The sequence below is a fragment of the Strigops habroptila genome, chromosome 5 (assembly GCF_004027225.2).
Source record: "Strigops habroptila isolate Jane chromosome 5, bStrHab1.2.pri, whole genome shotgun sequence".
In the NCBI taxonomy this organism is placed as follows: Eukaryota; Metazoa; Chordata; class Aves; order Psittaciformes; family Psittacidae; genus Strigops; species Strigops habroptila.
Genome location: NC_044281.2, coordinates 61,055,235 through 61,066,817, shown reverse-complemented (window position 1 = coordinate 61,066,817; position 11,583 = coordinate 61,055,235). Strand labels below are relative to the sequence as shown.

At 38.5% G+C, this 11,583-nt stretch overlaps 1 protein-coding gene across 9 annotated transcripts in view; it reads right to left on the bottom strand.

Moving 5' to 3' along the window:
* Positions 1–11,583, bottom strand: part of GBF1 (golgi brefeldin A resistant guanine nucleotide exchange factor 1) — a 107,936-nt gene that overhangs the window by 83,640 nt on the left and 12,713 nt on the right. The window lies entirely within an intron of this gene.

The following is an 11,583-nucleotide window of genomic DNA, read 5'->3' as shown; positions in this document are numbered from 1 at the left end:
TGAATTGAATTTAGGTTCAGAAGGCTTGTGCTGAGCTTTATGTGCCTCTGAATCCTGGGGTGACTCTTGCTCACTAAACACCGATATTTGTGTGAATAAAAATGAAGGGATTTAACAAATCTTGTTCCTGCACACAGTTGTCAAAAATTCTGACCTTTAGAACAGGAAAAAGAGGGGGGATTTAAAGGTTTAAAGAAGAGGCAGTGGATGCCTGATATATAACAAACCTTTGAAAAATTATGAAGCAGTGAAAATCCCCTACAGGTCCCAATAAAATGTGTCCAATTTGCATTCCTGCAAGCCTTCCATACACACCACTCTGCTCCTGTGTGTACACAGGCAAACAAATCCCTAGGAATAATACAACTGGGACCTGAATCTGATCTCCAATATATTATTGCTCCAGAGCTCCATTCCAACCTTCACAAACGGCTTTTTTTGTTCCAGATAACTAAATCAAAGCAGTCCTGATAAGCTTTCAAAGCAGGGAATGTGAGGAATGGTTTAATGAATGTTACAACTCAACCTATTACAGACTACAGAGCATTACAGAAGATGACGGGGGAAGGGGGAGGAAGCACATATAACACTCCATGTCTGGAAGTCTCATAATTCAAATCCAGAAGCACTTGCCTTTCTAAGCCCCTTTATATTAAGCCCAACAAAAACTCAGTGCTGACTGTGCAAAGGGACAAAAAGCATGGGAAGTGAGAACTGTGTCAAGCAAATACAAAGGGTCTCCTATTGAAAAGTTACACTAGTTGTAAGTTTGACATGGAAGATCAGGGTCTTAATGGACTTACATGGGAACAGACAGCAAAAAAAGGCATAAACAGAAAGTAAAAGGTGAAAAGGGAACATGAGTCATGGAAGACAAAGTTAAAATAAATTTTGGAAATGCACTTGTTAGTGCATTACAAGAAATTCAGGCAGCTTCTGCAGGTATAAAACTTCAGCTATCCATGTGCAGGGTACACTTGAAATGTCTATGCTCTAGTCCCAAGTTTTGCCTTGCTTTCACTGTTTTTGCTATCTCTGAGCATAAGTGATTCTTCTCTCGAAACCAAAAATAAGGTTGCAGCATAAATATTTTACAGCAGTCTGCTGTAGCTAAGAAAGTTCTGTGCAGTTGAAGTTTGTGGGCTCAGACTGAAAGCTAATACTTCAGCTGGCTTTCATGAAGCAGAATTTCAGCTCAGACATGAAGTTATCTCACAAAGGTAATGATCACCTCCTTTCCCATGCAGTTTACCACCTAGAAGGTGTTCAAGAGAAGGTCAAGAACAAAGTACCTATGCCCCCACTTAGATTATATATACCCACATGTCCCTGTTTGCTCCTTTCATCATCTTACTTTGTGTGTTCTTGTCCAGAATTAGTAGCTAAAAACAGTAAATCAGTTTGAAGATTTCAAGTGAAGCAACTATCATCTTCATACAATTGAACAGCTGAGATTATCAGAACAGGTTAATAATTCAGCATTTATTGTCAGTAAATAAGGCTTAAATATCATAAGCTTTCAATATTACCAATATTTATTACATATTGGTAATACTATATATTATCAATATTTCAATATTGTGACAGTTGCAACTGTCTGTTATAGAATGCAAAACAATTACAATTACAGACATTAGAAGCTTCCTATTTACAAGACACCTAGCAACACAGCTAGATCAGAGTTACATGTAATTCTACGGTTATCCTGAATAAACCATCATGCAGACTCATCCAGAGCAAAGTCATTCTTATTGTGGAACTGTGGTCCAAGAAGAAATCCCTGCATAAAAAGGCTCCTGCAGAAGAGTTTTAACTGTTGTAGTCCCTTTCCTCACAGCAGCAGGTACAAAAACTTCTGTAATTGTTCCAGAAATGCAATCTCTGAGCATTTTTCTGGTTTTCACTTATTACCGAATCTTCCTCTCTTTCCTTTCAATTCAATCTAGCATTAATTATCTATGTTATTCCTCCTGCTTCAATTTCTAATCTACATGTGGTTCCCCTACAATGTTGCAGAGCACTATGTGCAAGGGGTGTGTAATGACAAAAATAAGCAACAGAAACCTGTACATTTTCTACTGCTTTAAAGACATGTACTCATCTTGCTCATTAACAAGTCAAAGAAAATGGATTACTTTTCTTGCAGTACGGATTCTTGGCCTTTCTGTTCACATTTCTTCATGTTCAGGAACAGTAAGTGTTTGTGGGAAATTTAAACTCTGCTAATACATTGATACCCTTTTACTTATGCTTATTCAAACCAACACCTCTCCTGTATGCCTCCCCATTCTACTCCATATTTCACTGTACATAATACTTTACAATTTCAAAGCCCTTTACAAATATCCTCCTTGTGTTCTGGTCCCTTCTAGATTTCTTTCAAACCTAAGTAACTGCAATTCTTTTTAATACCACAGTGATTCTCTTAATGCACTGTAGACAATCTCAGCTTCTTGCCTTTAGTTCATAGCAGAACCCTGCCATTTAGAAAAAAAATGTTGGTGAAAGGAACAACATCCTTCTATTAAATGCAAAGATAATATATTCTCAATATATATTATGCTTGATTTAATTTCTTTTACTAGATACCTGGTAAGTAGTTTGTTGCCATACATACTGTTGATGTACAGAAACACAAACAACAGTTTACCAGTACCAGATGATCAGACAGGTGTCCTTCAATGTGAAATTTCACTTGCAACATGAAGTTTAGCCCTTTCATGTTAAATCCAGGATGAGCCAGGCAAAGGGAAAATAAAATGGAACAAAGAACTACATTAAAAGGGCTTTGAGGAACAGTTCTGGGCAGTCTGAAGAGAGAGAGACTTGTAAGGCATTAGACTTCAAACCTCAATTGCTGGAAGCTGGAACACCTGGGATAAGCAGCATGCACGCAGGCAATAGTGAAACAGTAAGATGAGAATGGGCTTTTGGTTTTTGGTTTTTTTTTTGTGTTTTTGTCCTTGTTGTTTGTTTTTTAAATATAAAATTCCTTATGCTGAGGTTTACATTGTAAAAGGCCTAGGCAAGTCAGGTGTGCTATGCAACACAGCTAGTAAATGGAGTAATAAGTCTTGAGTTGGCTCTGTGAATGAGAAATGGTGAGGTTTTATCCCTGTGGAAATCATGACAAGCAGCAGACTATTTGGGCCTGGTGCAATCAGAAGAAATAATGAAGTAACCCTGAGGGATTAGAAATATTTTTGAAGAACACTGTACACTGATAAAACAGTTTTCTCTACTTAATCATGCAGGTTTTACTCAAAAAGCACAGAATTCCACATTTTATTCTACTGCTTGTAACTACAGGAAGTTTTTTTGACAGCCTCTAGTCTGAATCAGTTGCACTCTCCAGCAAGCTAAGTTTTTCCTATATGCCAAAAAAATTCCAACATTGGTTTAGCTTTTCAGATTTCTGAGGACAAAAACTGAAGCTTATTCTATGGAAGTTTGTGGGGCAGATTTTAGAACAGACTCATTGCTCAATTAAAATGTTAGCACTCGCGTAACACTTTTTACAACTACAGTTATTTACCCCCAATACCCTTGGAGACAAATTCTCTGCCTCCACATTCCTGTGGTACGCTGAGCACCTGTTGGTTGCTAACCCCACCCCAGGCACGGCCACATCACAGGGCAGCAGTCAGTCCTCTCTACGGTGTAAAGCACCGTGCAACCTCTCAGGACAGGCTACAGAGTCAGAAATTAACCTCAGGCAGCTACCATGCCCAAAACTGGCAGGGGCTCCATCCTCCATAAATTCATGGGCAAGCAGATGTTAAAAAAAAAAAAACAAAACAACCCAGCCCACTGAATGAAGAATACGCTGCAAATGGTATAGATGAAGCTATTCAATGTTTTATGGAAAGGGAGAATGCATAGTCAGCTATTACTGATGTTTAAGTAGGGTTTGGGGTTGGTTTTGGGTTTTTTCTCCTCCAATGTGTCGTCATGTCCAACTTCCCTTGATAAACTTCAGAAAGTTTGTAATTAACTGTTCCATTTTCCACTGCTTGCATCTGTTATGATTTTAACTGTCATTGCCCATGATTATGCTTTTCTGTATAAAATACAGCCTCACCCTCCTATGCTTGCATAGATTTCTGTAGGCCACTCTCTAACACCATCGGTTCAATTTTCTGCACAGTGTAATCTGTGTTGATACTTGACCAATATCACAATGGTTCAAGAAGCTTTATGCCTTTGCCAATGAGGTTTTGCTGGAGGAAAGCCTTATAATTGGCTTTTTCTATCCCTGCTCATCTTCCATGTATCAACTGCCAACCAAAGATAAGAATTTTAGAATATGGCTTTTCAGCCCATTTTGGGTGGGGGTGGGTGGGGTGTCGTGGTATTCTATTTGGTTTGGGGGTTTTCTGTTTGTTTGTTTGTTTTCTGGAACCATATGGGATAGAAACAATTTTGCACCTAAGCAAAAGTCAGGATTCTTCAGTATTACCACATCCTGAGACTCTGGAAATTACTTTTCATGTTTGATATCCCTGCCTATTTTCAAAAAGGGCTTAAACTAGAACAAAGTGTGTGCCACTACTATTTAAACACCATCAGATAATATTGGTATCAGTTCTCTGGCTACTCCTACTGATTTTACCATTTCTGGTAGTACTCCCACCGTAAGAACACATGACAACAGAATACAGCAAGTATGTCAGATCCGGCTGGTACCTGAGTTGCACTGAAAGAAATAGGCAAGTCTCAAAAATATAAGAAATTGTTATTCAGACGACATACAGACAGCACTTCCTTTCCCAAAACAATGTGTCTCCTGCCCTGACAACCCATTCCTGCTATATATACCCGACCAAATTTTGCCAGTGATATATTTCCAGATGCACTTGAGCCACATGCCCCTGTCAGTCACCCCAAGTGCAGAGGAATCTGAGCAGAGAACAGCTCCTAGAAATCACTACATGTTAATCCATGCTTCCTCTCTTGCTTGCCTGTAGAGTTAAAGGAGACAAAATGTGTAAAGCATTATTCTCGGCTTATTTTGGAAGCAGTTATAGGGTGTGGAGAGGTACTTCATTTGATACAGCTGTTTACTTCAACTACTTTCTTTACGGCTGACAGACACCTGAACAGTAAAAATAATTAAATATCTTGTTTAATTTAAAACATGCAGTTAAAAATAACTGGCTGTTTCAACCAATTAATACTGGGTGTCTAGAAAGAAACTGTAAAGCTGCGTAAAAAAGGCGAGATGCTAAACAAAGAGCTTGCGGCTCTCACCTGCTATGGGAGAGCCAATTCCTCATTCAGGAAATAAAGTGTGCCATCTTTGCTAGAGAAAAGCAACACATATAAGCAAGGAAAATCAGCTCTAGATTTCAGATTGTTCAATTGAAGAATGCTGACCAGCTAAAATGAGAAATGAATTGAGTTTGTGGAGCAATAACAATAGGATCTAATGAAAAGCTAGCTTTTTCTCTTCTGAGCTGAGGCACTTTACTATTTTAACAGTTGTATTCTTCCTCTGATCCCATGCTACCCCTTCCAACACTAACTGCATAGCTAGGTTCTTTTATTTTCATAGTTTTCTAAAACACTTAACACCTGACTTCTGATAATTACCTTGGCTCTTGCTGAATTTCTAAGTTCCACAAGATCCTTTGAGCAAGAACTAAACTCTCTTACCCACCTCCACATGATAAAAAAAGGTGTTCTTCATAGATCCTACCTCAACACGGCTTTGATTCCAAAGAACACTTTTCAAGACTACAGCAATGGGGCAGGGGTGGAGGGAGGGGAAGGGAAGGAAACACCCAACCCACAAACAAACAACAACAACAAAACCCACAAAAGACAAAACACTAAAGTCACCTCTTGGGATTTTATTAACAAGAAGACTTAGTTGTCACATTGGTGGCCAGTCAGTGAAACCAAGGGATTTCAGTTCTAGGTAGTATGAGTCTTCCAGGGAAGGAGACGGGAGCTACATCAGTGATGTAAGAGGATGAGGTGAACGGAGGAGCTGAAAGGGTTTAAAACTGTAAATACTCTTCCTTTGGCTCCCTCCTCCCCTTTTCTGCAAAGTGCAGACAGGCAGTTTCAACCTTTCCACCATTTATTTAACTGGCTTAACAGAGGGTCCTAACACAACACAAATAAGCTTTTTAAATAAAAAGCACAAGTTGAAATAAACTGTGGATATATCAACACTCATTACCAGGCCAATTTCATTACTAGAAGTGCAATTAAAAACCACTAAGGTCGTCTTATAATACCAGATTCACGTAACAAGACCTCTTCTGCTAGCTGAATGCAGGTAGAGGTTCCTCAGAGTGAAAGCACTTTTGACCTATTCTTCTCAATCAATCAATCAAACAACCACCACCTAGGTTTGTATCCAAAACTACTATTGCTTAATGACAAGTACATCTTTTAGAACAGCCTAGATTAGCAAAAACGTTTTAAAGTTTTAAACTTTTAATGTTGTAGTGACAATAGATTATTCCTGCTTCCTTAAATGCTGTGCATTTGCACTTTTTCTGGTAGCCTTTCCTTTTCAAATCTGTAACACCAGACACTTTTCAAGCATCCGACTGGCACATCTTACGAGTGCACGACAAGAAAGAAAATGAGCATCTTAAGGGTGGCATTGAAAGATGTTAAAAAAAACCATACTGGATGGTGCCGAGTAGGATCAAGTGAAATGTGGGCAAAATATGAACTGCATTACATGTTAGAGTTTATTAGCAGCCTCATACAGCTGCTCAAATTCAGGCATCTAATACGGGGATGCGAACAGCTGGTACCATCACCTGCTGTTCCTGCAGAGTGAAAGCAAGTGTGTGACCTTCCGCTGCAGCACATGGGACTTGTGCATGTGAACAAGTACCAGTATGGGTCGCGAAACTCAAGAGCATTAAGAACTGCCATCCAAAGAGAAACTACAATTTAAAGCCAGATGAATGAGAGTGAGCTTCACTTTCAGATTGTTAATGGATTGTTAGTAAAAGTGAGAGGTGGAAAAAAAGCTTGCAAAATTTAAGTTGATGTTGCCTCTGACACAAAGCTTTAATAGTCAGTTAACAACCAACCATTAAATTAAACATTCCAGGATGCCTACGATGGTCTCTCCTCTCTCCCCTCATTTAAGAATACATTTCTTCCGCCATTTCTTTTTCTCTGAAAAAAACTTTTTTTCATTATTGAACTACCATTCAGCTACTCTAACGGAGTTTATTGTTTTCTACAATGTCTCAATCTTTCAATTTCTTCCTCCCCTGTTTCCAACACTCTTGGCAAAGCTCTTTCCCCAAGAAAATGTTACTTTTTTATTTAGCAGACATGGATATTTCTTCCCTTATGTTCTTAATGAAGCAGAAGCCTTAACGATGAAAGTGTCCACACTCCTGTATCACACAAAGTCATAAACTCTCAGAAAAGTTTGTTGTTTAAAACTTATCTCTTTGCCAAACCAAAACCTAGTTTTCTTACAAGATCACAGTAGTCCTGCTTCAAGTGAAAAAGTCTTTTCCTGTTGACAATATTTTAACAGACTGGTAAATATTTGAGCAAACATATTTCCTACACTTTTGTATTCATCATCAAAGTAAATATTACCAGGACTCTGTTCTTCCCACTCCCTATAGGAGCCTGATCACTCCACATCTGAAGTGCTAATTTCATACTGAGGCGGAATATGTTAGAGAGAAAGCACAGAAGTAAAATTTGACAGTGCTCATTAGATCTTAAGTCTGACTGAATATATTTGCACTTCAGACACTGAAAACCCAAATGTTTTAACTACGGGCTGACACACAAAGGAAAACAGTATTTCTGAGCAACAAACATGAAAATCTCAGACTGACGTGAAAACCAGCTAATGATGGCTCCTCCCATGCTGCCATGACAGCCATCTTAGTTATAACAGCACTATTATGAGCCACTACAAATTGTTTAATCCGGCTTTGAAGAACATCCAAGTTCCTAAGTGCAGTTACTAAAGATGCTGACATATGCAACCATATTTTGCCACTGTCACTTGTTTTATTTCTAGAACATACCCCCCCCAGCTATACCCATATCTAATAGACTGTTCTCCCTCAGTATGCCATGATCAAAATAACAACCACATCTTTATTTATTTCAACAATACCTCATATTTACAATTTGCCACCTAAATTATTTACAGAGTTAATCAAGAGGTAAATGGAATCTAATTCAGCAACCTCTTGGCAGACTTCACCCCCGTATCAAGAAAAATTACAAAGAATGCAAGGCACAAAAACGCATTTTAATAAAAAAATCTTCCTCCCAGAATTAAGTTAAAAGTGAAAAGCTTTGTTTTGAAGTCTCTCATCTCATTTAAGTAGCACACATCGAGAATTGTTTACAGTCATGCAAGCATTCAGACTCCTTCACCAAGCAAAGACAGCATACACTTTCTGAAAGACTGCTGTGTTTATAACTTACTGTTTCATTATGGCTAGGAGTAATTTTCAGCTTACTGCTACAAGGACAGAATTGGAAATTAAAACTTCTGAAGTGCTTGTATTAGGGTATAGATAGAGGATCGAACAAATTACCACCGTCACTGAAGAATTTAACATACTCAGCCAAGAAGCATTAATCAAGTGCACTCCTTGAGTATTCTAATTGTGTAATTGTGATTACACTGCAAACTACATTAGCATAAGCTGTCATGGAAACAGTATTCATTTTTACGGGATAGCTAAAGCCAACATCACCCCAAACTTCAGTTATATTGCATATATGTGCAAGCTCTCACACAATATGCTTTATTTTTACATTTCTACCCATCTCGCATTGTCTTTTTTTGTCATGTCACACTGTTTCTCAACTGTCATGTAACTATGCACCTCCCCTTTCTTTCATGTGCTTGAATACAAAGTAGTTTGAAACTCACGAGTTTTAACTTCACAATTGCACCATGCAAAGAGCACAGACACATCCATTTCATGAAATTCAAGTGATGAGGAGTCTATGTCTATTCATGCCCTTAAACTAAAGAGGAAATGTCCAAATATAATTAGGAGTTCAAAACAAGAGCAGGTTGCTTGAACATTTCCAATGGCATTTCCAAGTCACAGGGATACAGTACACCAAACAATACTAATGCAGATCTATTGATTTTCTACAATAACTATGACTAGTCGATATATGTTCCTTCTCAAGATGCGTTTTGTTTCCTACAATCTTGTGATGACATGTACTGATTCACTGTCCCTAGAAGACTCACATATATTTAGCTCACTCATGATTTCGTCTTCCTTACTCTACTAATGAATTCACAGATTTCCACTCACTCCCAAACATTCTCCCCAGAAAGTATTTGTTGATACCACCAATACTGGAAAGAATGCACTTGAGATTCATCCATGATACGACATTTCAATCTCTTTCACCTCAGAATCCATCATATCACAAGACCTCAGACCCTACCTTTAAGTTACTGTATTATAGGTTTTTAATACAGTAGGCAATATACACCAAATTTTTTTTTTCTTTGTAGCTTTTAAAGGTGCTGTAAAGCAAGTTAAAATCATGTCATCTGAAAGATTATATTAGTTTTCATAGGACTGCATGCAGCTGTAACTTCCTGTAAGTAAGCTCTTTCCTGGACAAATAGGCTGCATTGTACCATTTTCTAAAGGCAAATTACAAAAGCAAGATCTTGACTATGCATCTAAGTTGGTTTTTTTTTTTAAGAACTTACAACAAGGAGGTCCATAACATGCTGGAAGAATTTTTCTTCCTGATTGAAAGAATCCCCTTGAGCAACAATTTATTCCACAACACTCAGAGAGCAGACAAGCTAGGTACAATTACCTTAAAAAGAAAACGCTCTTGCAAGCCTACCTCAAATGGGCAAGCCTACCTCAAATGGGCAAGCCACCAACTGCACATCCCTCACTATTAATGCTCCCTAACCAACTAACTTGCTATTTTAATAACAATGTTCTCCATCACTCTGCTGCTTTTATACCTACCTTTAAATCCCTCCCATTCTACCTCTCTTCTTGCCAGTTATTTTTCTTCCACATTGATTGAAACACCTTATCACACATCTCTGCACTGTTCTTGAAATTTTGCCCAATTTCAAACCTCTCCTTCAAACTCACAACTTGCTATAAACTGTATTAGGGATCAGCCAACGACAGCTTGTTTGAAGGACAAAAGGAGGTAGTCATTAAGAAAAATTCTCAAGTGTTTAACAACTTTGTAGGCTTAATGACTTCTCTCTGCTTCTAATCTCTTAAACTACAAACTCTTTGAGGTGAGGAATGCTTCAGTGTGCTTGTTGTGTATGTATGACCAATGCTTCTTGGCAGTCCTACTATGTATTATGCAACTATATAAAAATGCACCTGCACTTTCTGACACAAGTTACTGCTTCTTTGAAGTAAATCACCCTTGAAACATCGTTTTTAAGAGCTTAGATGGCAGCTGTATAGCAAGGAGAGAAGACAGCTGAAAGAAGGAAAGGTGACAGAAGAGCTATATATTTAATAACTAAAATTTCTACTGGAATTCAGCAATTTTAAATACACTCCTACTTCAAGAGGATTTTTATTATAATGCAAATAGCCTTAACATCTCTTAATTGGCCACAATTCCTTTTAAGTAGTCTTGACCAAAACAAAGACATCATCTTCAAAAAAAATCTGGAATAAAACCTCCATGAATGATTTAAGAGGAACCTTAACTTCAACAGAGCATCTGGTACTGCCTTTCTACCAAATCAAACTGCAATTTATTGCCTTCTAATGTATGTACATTAGGCCATTTCCTTTATGGCTCCACTTCACACAGAAGCAGTAACTGAAGGAAATAATGGAGTGCCCAACAAGTGGGAAAGTAATTGCTCAACAAGCGTGGAACAAGAGAGAGTCAGTTGTGCACCATGCACATGTGGCAGCTCTTCAGAGCCTAGCCCTGCAGTGGTAACAGAAGGCTGGTGTTACAGAAAGAGCCCACTGTGGGAACTCTGCCAACCAACAGCCAGGAGTGCTTGTCCATCTAAACCCTTGGGTCCTTAAGGATTAGGGGTCAGGAAACGATTCCTTCCAACAGCACCACCTCCTGCCTGTACCTGCCAGTCATTAGCCAAGCACAGATGGAAGACTGTTAAGCTCAAGTCCTAGTCTTGCACTGCACCCAAAGAACTGTATTAAAAGGATGCTTAGGTGGTACTGCAGTGGTGGTGGTGCTAGACTGCAGAAGGGCCAGTTCAGACATCCTGATGTTAAGAGAAATACTGAAATACCTTGTGTGAAGACCATCTTACTGGCTTGAGTTTTTTCTCCAGACATTCTCAGAGTTATCCCACTTCTTTTCAATTTATTAAGTTCCTTATTACTCATAAACACAAAATAGAAGATGAACACAAGAGCTACAAAGTTATCACATTAAGGATGCTACACGACCGCAGTTTAGCCCTTTCTGTACGTTCGGTCATAGTTACATCATCTTCCAATTACAAGCTTCCCATTCTCAGGAGTCCCAGTTTCACCCAGTAACCTATGTTGAAGGGCTCAGTGTACAATGCAACAGAATCAATCAGAGTTCAGAGTCCATCCATAACTGATTCCTTGC